Here is a 19,567-nt window from a genome sequence, read left to right on the forward strand (position 1 = left end):
TAGGAATAGGTTGGTGTGATAGTAAGTGGTAGATGTGTTTGATCGACTTTGGTTTTCTTGGATTGTCATTGAGATTGTTAGGAAATGTGTGCCCACTGCACACTAGAGTTAGTAAACTTGAGTTGAAACATCATAGTGTTATGTGTCTGGACACATTCCTTGTGAGAACCTACTTAGGCACACTACCCAAAAGTTTCAGAAATGAACCTGTCATTGCATTTCATAGCATAGTTCATTGTATAGTTGTTTATCTTAAGATGATTTGATTATTATGCATGTATTAATTTAGGAGTTAGATTGATGGTCCTTGTTTAACTGTTAGTGAGATATATAGATTCAGAGATAAAATTAGGGGACAATTACTTTTATTTCTTAGTTGTTGTAGTGTAAATGAAGTTTGTGATTATCTTCTCTGGAAAACTCTCACAAGACTATAAATCATCCACTAAGGAATTCCTACACTAGTACAAAAATTGCTTTCTATCACATTTTTAAATGTTCTTTTGTCACGCGCATTCTGGAAATTGTGACAAATACTATTTTCGTTTTTTGCTCATGCACAACTAGTGACCCGGGCCACAATTTGTCACTGTTTGTACAGAACATAAATTACTAGGGGTGGTATTTCTCTTTTTCTCATCACTGTTACAAGGCTAGTAAAGTCATTTTGCCAAAAAAAAAATAGAAAGTAAGCCGTGAAAATAAGTTTCTTTATCTAAAGTCTAAGCTAACCACTCTCACAGTTCTCATCTTCTTCGTTCAAAACTCAAAATACAAAGCTTTAAGACCTGAGTTGATAAGTACAGTATACAGTTTACTTTCATCTCCTTCATTCGTTCCGTTCCTCGATCTCCCATCCATCTTCACATATCACTACACCAAAACAGGATATTAGTAACGTTCACTTTTTTTCATTAGTAACATTTTTTAAGCGTAAGAGAGTTTCTCTCACTTTAATACCGTGAGCAATTATGAAAAACCGTTACAATGATTTTTCATTAAAATTGAATTAATTTCTAACATTTTGTTTTAATTTTCTTACGAAATTTATGCGTTGCCAAAACCGTGAATATTAAAAAACACACAAAAAAATTAGAAATTTGGAAATAGAGGGAAACTGCTAAAAACTTGCGCTCTCTTTTAGTTTCACCCGTATCACAACTCTTTAACTATGGAAACAAATTTCTTTATATCTCTCTCAAATTTCTTTCAATCCCTCTCAAATTTCTTTCGTTCTTAAGTTGTTTGCTTGCTGCCGCCGCTTGTAAGTATGCCTTCCCCTTCCTCTTCCTTTCAATTACGTAGGGTTTGGTAATTAACTTCTCTCTATCTCTTTCTTCAGTTGGATTAATTCTTCAGTGAAGTCCAAGTTCGATTTGAGTTGCTGCAAAAGGTACGATTTTTTATTTTCATTTGTGTTTGCTGTAAATTCTGCAGTCTAGATATACCAAAATCTCTTATTATTGTTAGTGCAAAGGTGTTAATGATGGTGAGCAAGATGTTATCAAACGAAAGAAGAGTAAACTACAACTAAGCTTGATTTAGTAAGCCACCAAGTCCAAAATCTAATTAACAACTTTCTTCATTGTCCTCGTCACTTACTACACAGTCCTCTTCATCTTGAGCATAGTTTTCTTCAGCCAGTTTCTGGTAGTAAGCCTGCAAGTGTTTGAATTGTTGTATTCAATTTTCTTCTTATCTGCCTTGGCTACATACACAGCTTTCTCAGCATCTGACATTGACTTCCATTTAACTCCACTCGCCTTTACCATGGACGCAATTAATTTGTTGTGAGGATTGTTTTCAATAAATGTTTTCCTGAACTCTTCCAAGAAAAAATGAAATGAGCACTGGTAGGCGTCTTAGGTTTGTTAGGATCTCTCCCTGTCATTCCAGCAGGCTTTTTGTTGGGTAAAGAGGAGAAGACACTAGCAGGCCTCTTAGGCTTGTTTGATTCATTCTCTGCGCTATCAGCAGACTTTTTGTCATTTGCAAAGAAGGTACTAGCAGGCTCTTTATGCTTGTTTGAGTCGTTCTCTAGTTATCAGCAGGCTTTTTCTCATTTGCAAATAAGGTACTAACAGGCTCCCTAGTCGTGTTTGAATCCTTTGCTGCCTTTCCATCTGGCTTTTCGCTGTCACTCCCTAGTCCATATGCTTCCCTTTGTGCAGAAAGATCTCCGTCATCACACTTATTATCCGTACTAGCTTCACTTTTTACTTTTTTTTATCATATATCCTCTAGGGTTAGGGTTTTTCATAGGATCTATAAAGTTTTCAGTAAGGTCAATGAAGACATCTTGGGATTATAGTTTAACATTGCTGCTTCTACTTGGTCTCACATTTACCTGATAACTTTGACATTTTTCCTGTACCAAAACTTTATGGTGGAAGTTTCGGTGAAAAGCGCAAGCTTCATAGTACATTCCATTAGGTTTTGAATCATCGCGAATGTACTTTCGTAACATCCATCCGTCATTCAAGCTTACCTAATCCAAAGAAGATGATGCTTCTGGCATTCCTTGTATACCTCTACATTAATTCCATTGATCGCTATGTTTGCTTTCTTGATTATTATGCCTCTATCTCTCTTCTTCAGGTTTTCCTTTTTGTATGTTTTCTAAAAGTTGTATTGGACTAGATTTCCTGTTTGAAAACAGCCGTTCAATCAACATTAAAACTCTTCCTAAAAATCAGTTGTCAAATTGATCTCAGATAACACGCCACCCGAAAGTGGCGTACTCTGTATTCAACGTAAGTCCTAGATTGACGTTGGTGTGATGGGGAGAAAATAGAATGGGGGTTTATGTCTAAGGAATCATAAAATGGGGGTTTAGTCTAATTAACCCATGAAAGAATGATTAGATACAATTATACAAAGGAATGTTGATCTTTATTTCGAAATAGGAACCATATCATGATGTGCAATGAAAAGGACACTTATCTGTTTTAACTGTATAAGATTGTTCAAACTTGTTTACGTATCAAAAAAATAGAACTATCATATTAAAACGTAAGAAATCCCTAACATGCCATGAGGCCAAAGACCACATCATACTTGCCATAAAAATGCAACCCCTTAAAACACATCCAAAAACGATTGGAAATATACAATATAAAATTCAAAGCCCATTAGAAACTCATGCAAATAATTTTGTAACTAAGAAAAATGCAAATTACATAACAATCAGGCATAAAAAATAATTGTTTTTGGGAGTTGTTAGTTCTCTGTTTCAGTTTGTTGGTTTAATCAGGCATGTAATGGGTATGCTCTATTAGTACTATTCAATATATGAATACTATGCTGTTTGAACTCTTCTTTTGAGTCTCTGGATTGTTTGTGGAAATGCATCTTTGTGGTTATTATCTGTTTACATGTTATTATCGTTGTTTTATCTCTATGGTTTTTTTTCAAGTAAAATGATTGTGGTAAGTAAACTAATCGATGGTGTTAAAATTGACTTTGAGAGATCTTTTCTTACATGTCATTATTTGGACAAATATCTTGTCGTCATTGTCATGAGTGAACTCGAGTGTTTGTATTTTTCTTTAGTGTTTCCTTGTCAAATTTGTTATGGTGACTGGATTAAAATATTGAGTATACTTACCTTAGTGATTTGATACTTTGCCAATATTTCTACCGAAAAAAAAATGATACTCTGCTATTACCTATACTAGACTTGCATATTGAAGGAACTCCCTGATTTGGTATAATGAAGTTAAGTAAATAGTTGTGTTTGTATATGTCATATTGCAAGCTCGAAGTCACTTCCATCCTTTTGCCTTTAAACTATTTTGCGTAGATTTTATTTTATTCTAAACGGTGTAGTGTAAGGAGTTATTTTGCAGTATGTCTCAACCAATTCCAAAGGATTGGATGAATGAAATTGACAGATTTGGGATTGTATACAAGCAAGGGGTGTCGGATTTTATTCAATTTGCTAGTGACAAGGACCCTACATCGACCACGTGTCCTTGCCCTTGTAATAAGTGCCGAAATAGGAAAAGGTTTCCGTTTGATATAGTGAGAAAAAATTTGATTTTTCATGGTATAGAATCAACATACCGTGTATGGATTTTACATGGTGAGAACCCATATAAGGATCGAATGGTAGACCGAGATGCGAAGAAAAACGATGAGGTGAAGGACTCGGAATGGGGAATCTTGTTAACGTTGCTTATGGCATACATGAAGGGGCTAGCAGGTGATTTGAATGGAGGAGATGAAAGTGAGGGTGGAGATTTGGAACCACCATATGTTCTTGAACCAGATTTGGGTAAAAGGTATAATGAATATAAACAAAAAGCGGAAGAAAAATTATACCCTTCATGCGAGGCTCCTATAACAACTCTCTCTGGCAGTGGTGGACCTACAAAACTTGAAGAAGCAATATAATTGGTCGAAAACAAGCAGACCGCACTCTTGTCCATGTTAAGAAAATGGTTGCCGGAAGGAAACAACGTTGCCTTTAAAGTATCCCCGTAATGAAGGCAATGTTAAAAGATTTAGGAATGAAAGCCAAGTGTATATATGCATGCAAAACAACCAGTATGTTATATTGGAAGACTGAAGTTGACTTAACGGTATGTCCTCAATGTGAAACACCTAGATACAAAGTGAAGGAGGGGAAAATGGGGAAGAAAGAAACAAAAGAGGCGAGAAAAGTATTGAGACATTTTCCTTTGATTCCAAGACTCAAGAGGTTGTAAACAATAGCATGGATAGCGCGTGAAATGACATGGCACGATAGAACGACACCTTCTTGGAATTATATGCGACACCCAATCGATTCACTTTAGTGGAGGACATGTAAAGATGACTGGCCAAACTTTGTTAAAGAAGGGCGTAATGTTTGGCTTGGGATTGCAACTGATGGATTCAATCCACGTGGAGTTCAATCCACCGGGTTTCTGATTGTTGGCTTTGTTTACATAGTTCCTTATAATCTCCCTCCGCCTTTGTGCATGAAATCTGAGTTCCATATGATGTCATTATTAATACCAGGCGAAGGCACCGAAGTCAAAACATTGATGTATTTCTTCAACCACTAGTTGATGAGTTACAACAGTTATGGAAAGAAGGGGTGGCAGCTTATGACATGTACAAAAGAAAGCACTTTACTTTGAGGGCTATGTTGATGTGGGGGATTCATGATTTACCTGCGTATGGTAACTTATCAGGCTGTCTAACACATGGTTACAAAGCTTGTCCTATTTGTGGTGATGAAACTCCGTCTATGCATCTTGGGAATGCAAGGAAGATCGTTTATACAAATTACCGGATGTTTCTTAAATCTGATCACCCATTTAGGCAGGGCAAGTACTTAGGACTTAAGACAAAAGAGTTAAACCCCCCTCCACCAAGGCTCAAGGGAGAAGTAATTGAGAAAATGCTAAGTCATGTCCATTATGTACCTGGTAAAGTATTAAAAGGTGCCAAACGGAGTGTAGATGTGGTTGCTATTGGAGATAATGAAGATGATGAAGATTATGAAGTTGCTGAAGCATGGTATAAGAGGTATATTCTCTTTGAACTGGAATATTGGCCGAAACATAAGATTCGACATGTTATTGATGTGATGCACGATGAGAAGAATGTGGCAGAACACATAATAAATGCGATTCTTGACAAGAAAGAGAAAACAAAGGATACAGTACAGGCGAAGAGGATTTGAAGAAAATGGGGATTCATAGTGGTCAGTAGATGGAAACAGACCCAATCACAGGGAGATCTGTTAAACCAATGGCCCCATTTGTCTTGAATAAAGATGAGAAACTTGAGTTTTGCACAATTTTGAAGAACTTGAAGCTTCTTTCAGGTTTTTCGTCGAATTTAAAAAAATGTTGTCACTTTGAGTCCTCCCCGGTTTTGCTTACAATGAAATCACCACGACTATTACGTGATTATGTGTTACTTGCTTCCAGTTTTGCTTCAACACACTTTTCCAAAACATCGTGATTTGCATAGAGCTATTCACCAGATTAGCTTATTCTTTAATCTCCTATGTTCGAAAGTCTTAATCCGAAAGGAAATCCAAGTTGCCAAATACATGGTAGCAGAGGCATTGTGTGTGCTGGAAAAGTATTTTCCAACCGCTTTTTTTTATATCAGCATCCACCTCTTGGTGCATTTGGCTGATGAAGGACTGATTTGTGGACCCAGGTATCCTAGGTGGATGTTTCCATTTGAACGGTATGTACAATTTTATCTTTATTTCATATTTAATGGCAATTATCATCGAAACTACTAAGTACAATTTTGGATTTGTTTATTTTAATAGGGCAATGAAAGAGTGTAAAAATATTCCGAGCAATAAACGCTATGTTGAAGGCTCTATTATGAGTCCTATATTGTTTCCTCAATCATTAGGTATGCTATGGAGTACATGCCAAATTCACGGGATGGAAATCACAAAGCTACTCGTAGGGTGTTTCTAGATGAAGATGGAGAGTATTGTGAGGAGGGCCTATACTTGAGGGTAAAACCGTGACCCTAGGCAGGAACAATGGATACAAATCCGTAGATGGGTTCTTTTCAACTAGACGTCGAAAAGCTTGATGAACATTATAGGTTTGATTTCTTTTTTTGACACATTTGACTTGAAATTACTAGTCTAGAAAGTCGTAATAAATAGTCATGTCAAACTGCATAAACAAATTGCAGTGAGTATCGTGCCTTGCAAGCAAGTGCACGTGGTAGAAGAAAAGGGATAGCAAAGACAGAAGTGGAGATACAGACTGAGTTCATTGTGTGGTTATATGACAAGGTATTGTTTTCTTCTATTCATGTATTTAGTTTACTAGGATATTACAATTTGTACTTTTAACTTTCTAATTGTCATTTTTTTTCTTCATAGTTGTTGACCTGAAAAAAGACACAAATTGTGACTTATGGCGATTTGTCCAAGGACCATTGTTCAAAGCTAAAACGTATAAAAGTATCGTGTTAATGGTTTTGTGTTCTCTACTAGGTCGCATGATGAAACAGTTGCTACACAAGGCGATGGTGTTTGCATGAATGCAATCACTACATTTACGCCAAGTAGGAAGGACAAAAATCCCATTGATGCATCGACTAAGTGGTATGGGGTTATCGAACGGATAATAGAGTTGGACTATACGACCTTCCAAAGATGTTGTCTTTACTGCAATTGGGTGAAGGTGGAGGACAAGACCAATGGTTGTAAACTTTGTCCAGATTCTAATTTGGTGATGGTTAATCTCAATAGGCTAAAGAGTGTTGATCAGTATATTGATGAGCCGGTGATTCTTGCTTCCGAGGCTAGTCAAGTATTTTACTCAAAGGATTTGAGAAATCCTAATTGGTGGGTAGTGATAAATTCACCTAGGTGATTGACAAGTCGAGTTGATGAACTAGATGCACCAACCGACTTCCAATCTATTCTTGAGGACCAACCTAATTTGCAGCCTTTGATGCAAAGTCTAACCCGATGGTAATAGTTGCATTATCATATTTTTAAGATTCTTAGATACTTTTAAGATTCTTAGTTGCATGCGAACTTCTCATTTTCTACTTTTTTCTATTTTGAAGTTTGTTTGTGCAATTAGGTGAGAGTTATGTTTTTTTATTATCAATAGTGGTCTTTATAAATGTATACTTTTGAACTTTGTCATTTTTTTTTGTGGTATCCTAGTTTTACCTCTCTGTTCTAACAATTTTTTTTTGTCATATTAGGCTATTTAATAATGTCATCGTCAATCATAACATACCGCTTCCCAAACTTCTCGAGTTCAGTCCCACTTCCATCTCGATAATTTAACTTCCGACTCACATACATCTCAAATTTCTCTAAGCCTTACCAATGATTACCAAGTTACCTATAGAGTTCAATGAGGATGGCGTCCGCTATGGGTCCTAACCATGCCAAATGGAATACCCAGGTTGGAGTTTATGTTCGAGCTCAGATTCCAATTCATTACAAAGATTGGAGAAAAATAGATGGAAGCTTCAAGGATAATGTCCGAACAAATTAATGGTATGGTTTACATGTACTTTAATTTCAATGATAGCATCCATTATTCTTGATAATTAGTATGTTTTTCCAATCCTATATCTACATGTTGTCCAGCCCTATGTATGGAAATTTACTTAATATGAAATGAACAAACATCACTTTGTTCATGTAGGAAGAATTTGAGCCTAATGTTCCCCAAGCCCAACGGCACGCCGAGAAGTTGAAAAGGACTTTCCCCAAAAGTTCAGATCATCAAAGTATGCCTTTTGGAAAGAGATTTTGTGTAAGTGTAGGAGTGTGGAAGAAGCTATTGCAGCATGCCCAAATGGCAAGGATCCAAATCATTGGGCTGCGTTTGTCAGAAATGAGAGTACCGCTGAAGTGAGAGCTAGAAACGCAAAGAATGCTGAGAATGCCAAAAAGAACATATATCGACATACTAATGGGCGGGGCTCATATGCCCATAAAATGGATAAAATGGTAGGTGTCTATTCTTGTACTAACGTTTTCTTATCACCTTATGCTAACAACTATTAAGGATTATTTTTGTAGGATAAAGAAGATCCTAGTAGAAAACATGGACGGGTAGATAGTTGGAAAAAAAGACATGAGCGTCGTGAAGGAACTATATTAGCTAGCGCTCAAACCCATTATGTAAGTTCTAATAACATTGAAGCTTGAACTTACCTGTGCGTTGGTATTGTATATAGACTATGTTGCATACTTGCATACCATTCTCATAATTTATGCATGTATTACTCATATAGGAACAAGTGGAGGCTTCTAATAAAAGAAGAAAAGAAGCAAGTGCGGGTGGTGAGGGCAGTGTAATGGAAGTAGACTTCGTAATGATGAGTTGTCCAAGTCTTTGGGCCGACAAAGGGAGTAGAACTTCGTGGAATCAGCTCCAACAAGTCTAAGAAGCAATTGCAACGTCTGGTATTGCCAAGGCATTATTGCAGCAAAGCAAGCTCTTCATCATCCACCGAGTTGAAGGGGGAAATGAATGAGATGAAGTCTTCCTTATCTAATGTCATGGGCGTGTTAAAGGTGAGTTTGTAGTTTGTACTTGTGCTTTCTTGCATACAATTTCATTATGTATGACCAATTGTTACTATAAATTGTGTCGATGTACTTAAGGTCGTTAAAAACAATGGAACATCAACTACTCAACAACCGCGGCCTAACACCGAAAACGAGTTCGGTTCAGCTTTCACACCGACTCAACAAAACTTGATGAATATGTTTGCAAATTTGAATCCTCCTTCTGGGACACTTGGTTCTTCACCAAATGTATCCTTATTAGATAGGGATGGTGTAGTGGTTGCTAAAGGGTATGTCATGACAGAGACAGCTAGAGATTGCAATGGCAGAAAAGTTCTCGCAGGTGAAAAAAAGGTCTACATAGAGGAAGTCTTGGTTGGTGATGCTCTTGTTTATGATGGGCCCCAAGATGGAGTTAGATTTTTGGATGGCTTTAGTGCTGGAGGTCCTTTAATTTGGCTTGAGTCAAGGATGCAATTTTCTTAATAAGTTGTTTGGGATATGCAAACTTTCTGAACTTAGGATTTTTTAGTATGGTTTGGCTTCTTTATGTTTTGAATGCCGTTTGTTTTTTGTTTAATATGGATGTCATAGTGACTTGACAAACTTATGGTCTTTTTTTGGTATGGATGAGTATTAACTTTAATATGTACGTACTATATCTATTTATTAAATTTGATTGCAATGTATGTATGCTTGTTTGCTTAGTAGGTTGAAGAAAGCCCTAACCCATTTTTAACTCCGCCTGTGCAAATTAATATAATTGGTTTGCATTGCCGGTCCTAAGCCCGGATGAAGGAGGAGGGAAGATGGTGGAGCCTTGGACTGTTTTTCCATTGAACGTTGGGATTCTCAAACTAAAGGTGTGTACTAGTCTTTGCTTAACATGTTGTAACTTAGTTTAGTTTCTCTTGTTGGTGTTTATGTAGCCTGTCGAATAATGTAAAAGCTGCATGTGCTTAGCTTAGTTAAGACGGTTGTCACTTACACTCTTCTTGTTTCATTGGTATATAGATTGCGTTAGTATTACTTGATTTTGTTGCTATATTCCATGCCTGATTGTACACATGTTGAGAATCAGAGGCAGAATATATCAGATGCTTTGAATCTACTTGATCGGCTTGCAACTGGAATTGATGTGAATGTTCAGTTTAGAAAGTAGGTGTTTATGTTTATTATAGGTTTTGATAAGTTTTGTTTGGGTGTGATTATTGGTTTTTGGATTGAAATGAGGATTTTGGTTTTATTTGCAGGATGGATGATTTTGAATATTGTTGTGATGCGATCTGCTGCTTGTGCTGCGATCTGCATAGTCAGCTGCTTGTGCTGCGACCTGCAGACTGCTCTGTGCCATACCCTTGTATGCAATGTACTTCTTTCAGCTATTGGCTGTTGGCTGGACTCTTCATTTGTATGGAGAAATGAGGATTTTGGTTTTATTTGCAGGATGGATGATTTTGAATATTGTTGTGCTTTGCGATGCGATTGTCTTTGTGATCCGGATTTTGGCGCATATAGTCACCGCTTGTCTTTGCGATCCGATAGTCACCAGCGATTTGGGATTTCACATACCCTATCAACTGTTACATGATGTGTCTTAACCCGGACCAAAGTATAGTCCAAGGGTAAACTTTTTTAATTGCCAAGGGAAAAGCTGAATACTTGAGTAATGATAAACCCGATGTGAAGGCAAATAACTATAACGTATGGATCAAGGAGGATGCTCAAATCAAGACTTGGCTATGGAACAAGATGGAAAAGTCGGTTTGCAATAATTTTCGATTTACGGATACCTCGAAAATCATCCGGGATTTTCTAAAAGATTCATATTCAGCGGAAAAAGAATTCTTCACATATTTATGACTTGTATGAGCAGATTTTCAAGTTGGAACAGGGGATATGACCCTAGGAGAGTATTATTCCCAACTTAGGGGATGTGGGAAGAAATGAATGTGTACCAACCCCTTGTGTTGGATCCGAGACGCGTTGAAGCCAACAAGAAGATTTTCATGTATCGAAGTTTTTATCGATTAAGGCCCGAATATGAACATGTTCATTCACGCATCCAAGCAGAGAAAGCTCGCCCACACTTTGCCGCTGCACACACTTTCGACCGCCAAGGGTTGCCGCTTTACGCTTCCTACCATTGACAAAGGTGAAAAGTCTGCACTAATTGTACCTGCCAATCGAAGTGATAATTTTCGTGGTAGAGGTCGTGGGCGTGGGGGATGTTCACGTGGTGGTCGTGAGTCTTGGGGACGTGGTCGAGGCCGAGGAGGAACCGGTTTTCAACCATGTCAGAATTGTGGATTGTCAAACCACGCTACTGAGTTCTGCTGGGATTTGGTTGGGAAACCACCACACCATAGAGCTAACCAAGAATCTATTGCAGAGGATAAGTGTCACGGAGAGACTCTTTCACAGTTACAAGAGGATATGGATTGACTTCTAAAGCGAATGCAGGCCATGACTGTTGCTTCTTCGTCATCTACAGCTACCTTAGCTGATACAGGTAATCCCAAGATCTTTCAACATTTAAAAAATTGCAATTCCACCTCATTTGTGACTCTTGCAAATGGGTCAAGGTCTAGTATAATTGGTTATGGCACAGTATATCCTTGTAAAGAATTTCCCCTCTCCTCTGTATTACTCGTTGATCAATGCCCTTTCAATCTTATGTCGGTTAGCAATATAACCAAGTCGCTAAATTGTTCACCACATTTTTCCCTACACATTATGTTTTTCAGGATCTAAAGACCAAGCAAACGATTGGTGGGGGGTATGAGCAAAGTGGGCTATATTATTTCTAGAACTGCAACGATTCAAGACTTTCAAAGAATATCTCCACTTCAGTGGCACCGGCGCCTTGGACATCTTCCGTTGAATAAACTTCGTAGTCTAGTTCCTAGTATTTCTAGTTCAGTTCATTTAGAATGTGAAGTCTGTGAGTTAGCCAAACATCGTAGGGCCACTTACAAACCAAAAGTTGAAAGTTGTAGTAGCAGTCCTTTTCATTTGGTACATTCAGTCGTAGTAGCAGTCCTTTTCATTTGGTACATTCAGACACTACTCTGATTCAAAGTCTTTATTCTGACTATCCAGGTACTTCAACTATCTCTTTTACGTGGACTTTGAAGCCTTAATGGCTGATCCCAATTCTCAAAATGCACTTAGGCATTTAGAGGTATGGTTTCTTCCAATTCGTCCTTTGTTCAGGTGAGTGATACAAGTAAAAGCTATTAAAATGCTAGTTCTTTGACAGGAATTTGCTACATTCTTGAGAGTTCTTGGAAGCTACCCTGCAGAGAATAGTCAGCCTTAAATAACCTAAAACAAGGTAAGAATTCAAAACCGGAGATTACTAGCTTTTTAGAGTCGAGGTTAGGTTTTAATCACAGTGAAAATTATTGTTTCATCCTTTATAATCATGATGGATGTCGATATTGCCTTAATATATGTACTGTTTCGTTGTCATAAATTACTTGATTGACTTATATATTTGAAAGTGATCGCAAGTGTCATCTCAAGGGGAATGAATTAATTAAAAGACTGGATGGATTGATCTTTATGTAATGTGCAATACCTACATAATGCATTCAGTTCACACTATTTACAGGATATATGTTAGTGGCATCAAGTGGTCAATCATCGATGATGCATTACACCTCATTCAGGTCAAACAACACTATCTTTTGGTAAGGCAGAAAATTTGCTTGTTTTGGTGTCCACTAAAGACACTGCTATGCAAAATTTGCAACCTGCTTAGGGCATTTTATTGGAGTAGCCATTCAATTGAGTTATGCATGCTTGTGATTCTATGCGTCCAAGTGCTTGTGAGTTCTTCATATCATCCCTTAGCAAATTAAAATTTTGGTTCTAGTTTTGAGGTTATTTAAATACAGGTTGTTTTACATCGTGATGTTGTTGTTGTTTTCTTGGGCTGCTTAGAGCATGACTTGTGGAGATTAGGATCTTATTATCCACTTTTAATATATAAATTAGTAAGGTATGTAAAATTGTTATTTGTGGGGATTTAGATGTAATATGTACGAAAAGTGTGCAGGCATGTAAGCTCTCCTGGTCAATCACACTCTACTATTATGACTTTTTGTGGAAGAGTTGTTTGTGGCCTTGTGACCATGACTTTTTGTTTGATGGATGTGAAAGAGTTGGATATTGTATAGGACTTAAGCATATAAGGTGCAGTAACACTCTATCTGGAGTTGGAACATTGATGGTTTGCCAACAATTTGGAGGAATAAATGGAGTATGTTTCTATACGAGCAGAATTTTTGCTACTACAGGTAAATATATACCTCCTAAACTTTGTTATAAGTAGATCCCTTAATTGTAATACCCATACCCATACCATTCTTTATCTTCAAAGTTGATGTGTGTCTAATACTGATTTACAGGTCGTAGTAACTGCAATTGGTGCAAGTTTAGTCGATAGAGCTGGAAAACGATCCGTTCTTGTGGTATGTGGTAGTAATAGCCTCTAGCTCAGAATTTTAAAGTATCACTCTTTGATGAATATAAGGCCTGATGATTTGCACTTGTAGACTTCTAGAACAGGGTGGTCCTCTGCTATTTGATAGCTGCTCTTTCCTTCAATTTGAAGATGTTGGTGTTAAAATTATTTATGTTCTAACTTTTTTGCCTTTGAGATCCCTAATATAATGCATCATAATTATGTGGAACAGAGCTATGAGTTATCACTTAAAGTAATCCATGCACTTGCCGTGACTAGCACTGGTAATCGAACTATACTATGTCTAGATAAGTTCATTTCCACAAGTCAAAATTCAACTTAATAGTACACTGAAAAACCTTTTCTTTGAACTCAAAGAACTCTATATATTGGTTCATTCTCAATAGGAATGGGAGCAGTTCATTGGGTCTGTAATGTCTAAGGGAACTCTACCGATGATCGTTCCTCACTTTCAACTATCTCACGCCTCCACTCCAAAGGTTCGTGTCTTCTCTCCACTCTCAAGGTATGTTCCTACACTCCTTTTTTTCTTTTTTCTCCCGGCCTCTCCACTCTCTTTCTTCACTTCTTCTCCTCTAGTCCTCTCCTACTTCTTCTTTTTTTCTTTTTCTTCACTAACCTCTCTCTACTCTCTTCTTCTGTTCTTCACTTCACTTCTCCTCTCCTACTTTTTTTTTTTTTTTCTCTTGCCTCTCTCCACTCTCTTCTTCAATTCTGCCTCTCTCCACTCTATTCTTCTCCTCCTCCTCTCTCCACTCTCTTCTCCTTCACCTCCTCTTTTTTTTATTTATTATTTTTTTAAAAGTTTTAACAGAAGGGTGGAAGAATGTGAGTAGTATGATTTCAACACAAGTTGTAAATTTGTGTGATTGTGTCTAAATGTTTTCTGCTGAAGCTGGACCCTCTTACTGGTTCACTGTTAGCAAATTTATTTGTGTAATAATGTCGTAAAGGCAGAGATGCTAACTGTCCAATTATTACAATTTTGTCAGAAAAGGGAGTGTTATGTGCATGAGTGCATTTTTAAGAGTTGAAGTACTCAGCAGTTAATGCGTTTTCACTCAATGAAGATGGAGGAAATAAACAAGATTATAAGGGAACTGTGGCAGCAGACATACAGGGGACAAGATATAGATTATATAAGCATTCATTCTGATTTTGAGAGTGCTGGGACTTGATCCTATAGCTACAGAGTAAGCATTGAAAATCTCTTTAGACTTAAAACCTCTTTTAGACTTAATCTGGTTTCCTTGTAATGAACTTTGGTGTTGTTTCTCCCTCTACTTTGTAGTGCTCATGCAGACCCGGTGATGCAAAGCTGAAATGTCTTGGAAGGTGCAATCTTTGGTCAAAAGGTGAGAAAGTGCAACTTTCTAGTATTTTATATGAAAAAGAATGGAAGAAGTCTTCTCTTGATTAGTTTTTTGGTTTTTCCTTAGATTATATGTAAGGGGACAAAGCTCACTAGAATTGCTATTTTTTATTAGAAACTTTTGACTTAGTTTTTGATGCCGTAAGTAGGGGAAAACAATTCTTAATAATTAATAGAAAATAAATAAATAAAGCAGCTGATTCAGTAGCATTGGCCGCATTAAGGGCTTGATGTAAATGTGTTAATAACAAAGTGCGTGGCTTAGTGGTATGTCAACATGTATATTGGTCTATACATAAACAATTATGCATAAGTTTTAGGGACTTGAGAGCGGAACAAGGGATGGGTTTGCAGTAGCTAGAAATATGGTATGCAGTGACTTGTCAGAGCTTAGAACTGACCTAGGGTAGCCTGCAGCGACCCAACATGTGGCCTATAGCAGCCTAGGACTTGAAATTGTAGGAAGTGTGAAGCTTGGGTATTTTGTACCATTCTAGAATTATTGTTTGGAAAATGTAGTCATATAGGTTTTGTCTTGCAAAAAATCATTTAGCTGGAAAGTTTTTGAGGTAGTTGGGTAATATTTGGAATTAGACTTGAAATTAGCATTCACTGAATTCAAGTATGGATGTTTCTTTCATTTTGCCTGTCTTACGTATTTTAATTTATCTTATTCTCAGGACTCAAGATTTATGGAGTGTCGAGGCCTAGATAGTCGAAGAAAAAGAGGATGAGTTCCCTGACAAATCTAAAATGTTTATTTCCTTGTGCATCAAATTTACGAATTGTATGTTCTTTATGTGTATGACTTTTTGGTTGTGATTTGTAGTAATATAAAGGAGTACGTACTTGATTGGATGTATTTGTGAGGTTTTTTGTTTATTGGTAATTTTTGTGGAATTTTCAAAAAAAATGGGGGCATTTTATGCAGGTGATTGGTGAAGGTGGTAAATGTGTGGCACGAGAAAATTAATTTTTTTTCAATATGAAATTGTTTTGTAACGGCAAAAAAGCGTTACTAAATTTTTCATTAAGTAACACTTATAAAGTAGGAAAAACGTTAGAAATGGGTGCAAAAACTGTTAGTAAATGATTCAATTAGCAACACATATTACACGAAAAAGCGTTACTAATTTCTCATAATCGTTACTAATATCTTCATTAAGCTACGTGTACAAACCGTTAGAAATTGAAGGAAACCGTTACTATTTTTGAAAATATTTAATGCGATTGAGTTTAGAAAACCGTTAGTAATTAATTTTAGTAATGCTAAATAACCGTTACTAAAAAGAATTTGTAACTGTTAAAAACCATAAGTAAATAACTTAACATATTAATAATGCCCAAACAGTTACGGAAATAAACCGTTACAAATATTTTTAGTAACGATTCTGCGCCGTTAAGAATATCCTGTTTTGGTATAGTGTATCTTCTTATCGATCCTCTCCTCTTTGTTTTCTTATTTTCTCTAACTTCTTCTTCCAAAACACTCAAACTCGAATTGAAGACGACTATTCAGAAGAAAAACACAAGAAATGCCGTGAGGAAAACATATTCAGTAGGTAATTTCCTATTTCTTGCTAATTTGTTGCACAAAGTTTGCTCCTTCAGCAACAAGCACGATTACAAATTGTTATACTATTTGGGCCATTCAAACAATAGTTCTTGAGTTGAGTATAATCAAATGTAATATACAATTATAATTGGGTGTGTATGTGTTTTAAGTGGAAGGGTATTTTGACACATTGTTCTCTGATTTTTATCTATACTCCTTTATAGCTAATGGGTTTGTGTGTATTAAATGTCTGATCAAATGCTCACATGAGGTTTTTGGTATTCTGTTTTCAGTTCAAGTAAACCCACCGTTCTATATATTTGTGTTTCTATTTAGATTTACTTATCACAATTGTCAATAGATGTACTGGCTATAGTTGTACCCCTATAAGGAATCAAAATTAAGTCAGATTTACACAAGTCTTCACTTAATTAATATCCATTAATCTGTTAGTGGCCCCCAATCCAAATTAGTCGGCCTTCAAGTCTTCACTCTTCCAAAATATTAATTCACTTCAATATTCGTCACGTAGTTTGGCATCAGGCCAGCCTTTTTCCTGCTTTGAGTGTATTGATTCTCTTATTTTTATTTTTTTCATTGATTTCATATTGTAGCATTCTTTGCATGTTGGAGGCCAAACATTATGTCAAGTTGAAACTCCATCAGCTCAGCTTAGGTCTTGTTGCTTACTTGTAATTTGGCATCCACGATGTCTCTAATATCCAGACCTTATAACTTTGCATACGTCTCATATATGAGGCACACCTTATGTGTAAGAGTGTTTTAAAATTTGAGGTATGTTTTGCTTTCTCTAGGTTATTTTCAAATGACTGTTTTTTTTTTCTTTTTATGGTTTACTTATTTATTTGTTGTGTTTGCTTCTAAATCTCAACTACATTACTTGTTGACAGGAACCTGTGTTGGAGAAAGAAGATAAAGTAGTCGTAAAATGTGGAATTGAAATTATCTCAGGGTCTGTTAGAGAAGGTTAGTCATTATATTAACACTGATCTCATCTTTTCACTCCAAAAAATTGTGGTCACGATACTTGTTCACTGTGTCCACTTATTAACACTTGTCTATATTATTAACCTTACTTGTTGAGTCTCAACATTTAGCATGTTAGTTTTAAAAGAGAGATAAACTAACACTACATTCTGACATGCAATGTTTGATTAGAGTCTTCCAATTAATCCCCCCCCCCTTAAATCTCTCTCTCTCTCTCTCTCTCTCTCTCTCTCTCCTCTGTGGGGTGTTGCGTACATTGTGTCTATGGGTGTGCACATGGGGCCGCATACACTAATCTTCTAAACACTGTTATGGGTGTGAACATGGGGCCACATACGCTAATCTTCTAAATAGTGTTATCTTGAAGGTGAATTTATGCTGCCATAGTACGTCTATTTTGTGAAGGCTGACTTTTAGTTTAGTAGCTATTCAAATAAGTTGATCTTATGTTTTGTATGACACGAAAGGTAGGATTAAATGTACTCTTGCAGTTCATTATAGTGTAATATGGAATGTGTTTATTCTAGTCATAGTTGGAATTGATATGTTTACATAAGGTGGAAAATGTCACATGGAGAGTGTGAGGAATACTCCTCAGATTTACTAGAAAGGTTGGTGCTCTCAATAAGGGGAAAACTTTGTATGGGAAAAAAGAGAAACAATGTCATGGGTGGGACAAAGTGGTTGACATTCTTAGGCCTGTTCGGCAATCCTCAAGATTGCATACAATGTTGCAACCTGATTGATGAACAAATTCTAAGATACCCCTTGGATAGTTGAATTTGAAGAAGGTCTAACTTAGGCTACTTATGTCCAAGTTTGCAAGGTTAGTGGTGCTCCTCTTGGTTTGCTATTGTTTGAATATTGAGGCTGATCGATCGTATTTGTATACTTTGTTGAGTTGTATTGTAGTGCTAGCATATTACAAGGTCCACTAGGTAGCCACAAAGACATCTTCTTTGCAAAGTCTTAATGCCTTATTAGTCAGTATCTGCTTTGATTACTTAATTATTTATTTTGGTTTTCTTGCATATTTCAGGACTGTATTTGGTTGGTGAGAAGCAAGGATACGATTTTATTGGCTTCATCCAAGAACATGTTGCGGACTATGCTCAAAACGAACGATAAGTGTGTTTAAATTCAAGTGACGACTCCAGCGGGCTGGGATGATTTAATTTTTAAACTTTTGTGATATTTCATTTTGATTTTTATTTAAATACATGTAATAGTTATCTAAGTCTAGCTTGGATTCGATTAGTTCAATGGAATTAGTGTTTGTGAATGCTATATGGAAATTTAATGGATTATGTTTGTTAAGATTTTTCTTTAAGGTGTATAGGCATTTAGTAGAGATATGGAGTGCAGAACCAGAACCAATTCAGTGATTTTTTTTTTTTTTTTTGTAAAAATTTTAACCATTTGTCACGGTTTTGTGAAAACAGATATAAAAGTGTTACTTTTAATGACGGTTATGGATAACATTTGTCACTATTTCAGGAAAACACGTAACTAAAATGTGGTTGTATTTTGATGGTTTTCAACTATTTGTGACTGTTCTTCAAAGAGTATTTGTGATGATTTTGGGGGAAAAAAAATGACTCCCATTTGGTCATGGTTTTGGAAAAAAAAAATAGTGACAAAAGACTTTTTATCACTATTTTTAACAGTGACATAAAAGCTTTTTTGTTGTAGTGTTAGTGGTTTAAGGCCTTATTGCATATGGTCAATGCAATCGCACTCAGCGAAACGAGATTAGTTAGGACCATATTTTTTGCCACTTATCTATTTTTATTTCTTAACTTTGCTTGAGGACAAGCAAAATACTATTTGGGGGTGGTGTGATAAGCACCCAAAAGTGTAGTTTAAACCATACCCCTTAATTGTATTACATTTAGGCCAATTATGTTTATAATAAATGAGAGTTAGTATTGTTTACGTGTTTTAGATGATTACATAACTTAATGATGGATTTTGAGGTTTTCTCTAGTTACCTGAATAACCCACTTTATTTGGAGATAGGGTTCGGTGGTGGTGGCTACTCCGGCCGTCGCCACTGGACGTGGTCATTTCTAAAGCAACATGTCCATGTATTACTCTTGTGCACTCATGGCTGCAAAGCTC

The 19,567-nt window shown here is 36.5% G+C and overlaps 1 long non-coding RNA gene across 1 annotated transcript; it reads left to right on the forward strand.

The window, feature by feature from the left end:
* Positions 1–12,825: 12,825 nt before the first annotated feature.
* On the forward strand, positions 12,826–13,705 carry LOC147496742 (uncharacterized). The gene is made up of 3 exons (XR_015197175.1): positions 12,826–13,323; positions 13,435–13,497; positions 13,582–13,705. It is a non-coding gene; the product is annotated as an uncharacterized LOC147496742 (long non-coding RNA).
* The last annotated feature ends 5,862 nt before the right edge of the window (positions 13,706–19,567 follow it).

This window comes from Coptis chinensis, chromosome 5 (assembly GCF_015680905.1).
Source record: "Coptis chinensis isolate HL-2020 chromosome 5, ASM1568090v1, whole genome shotgun sequence".
Classification (NCBI taxonomy): Eukaryota; Viridiplantae; Streptophyta; class Magnoliopsida; order Ranunculales; family Ranunculaceae; genus Coptis; species Coptis chinensis.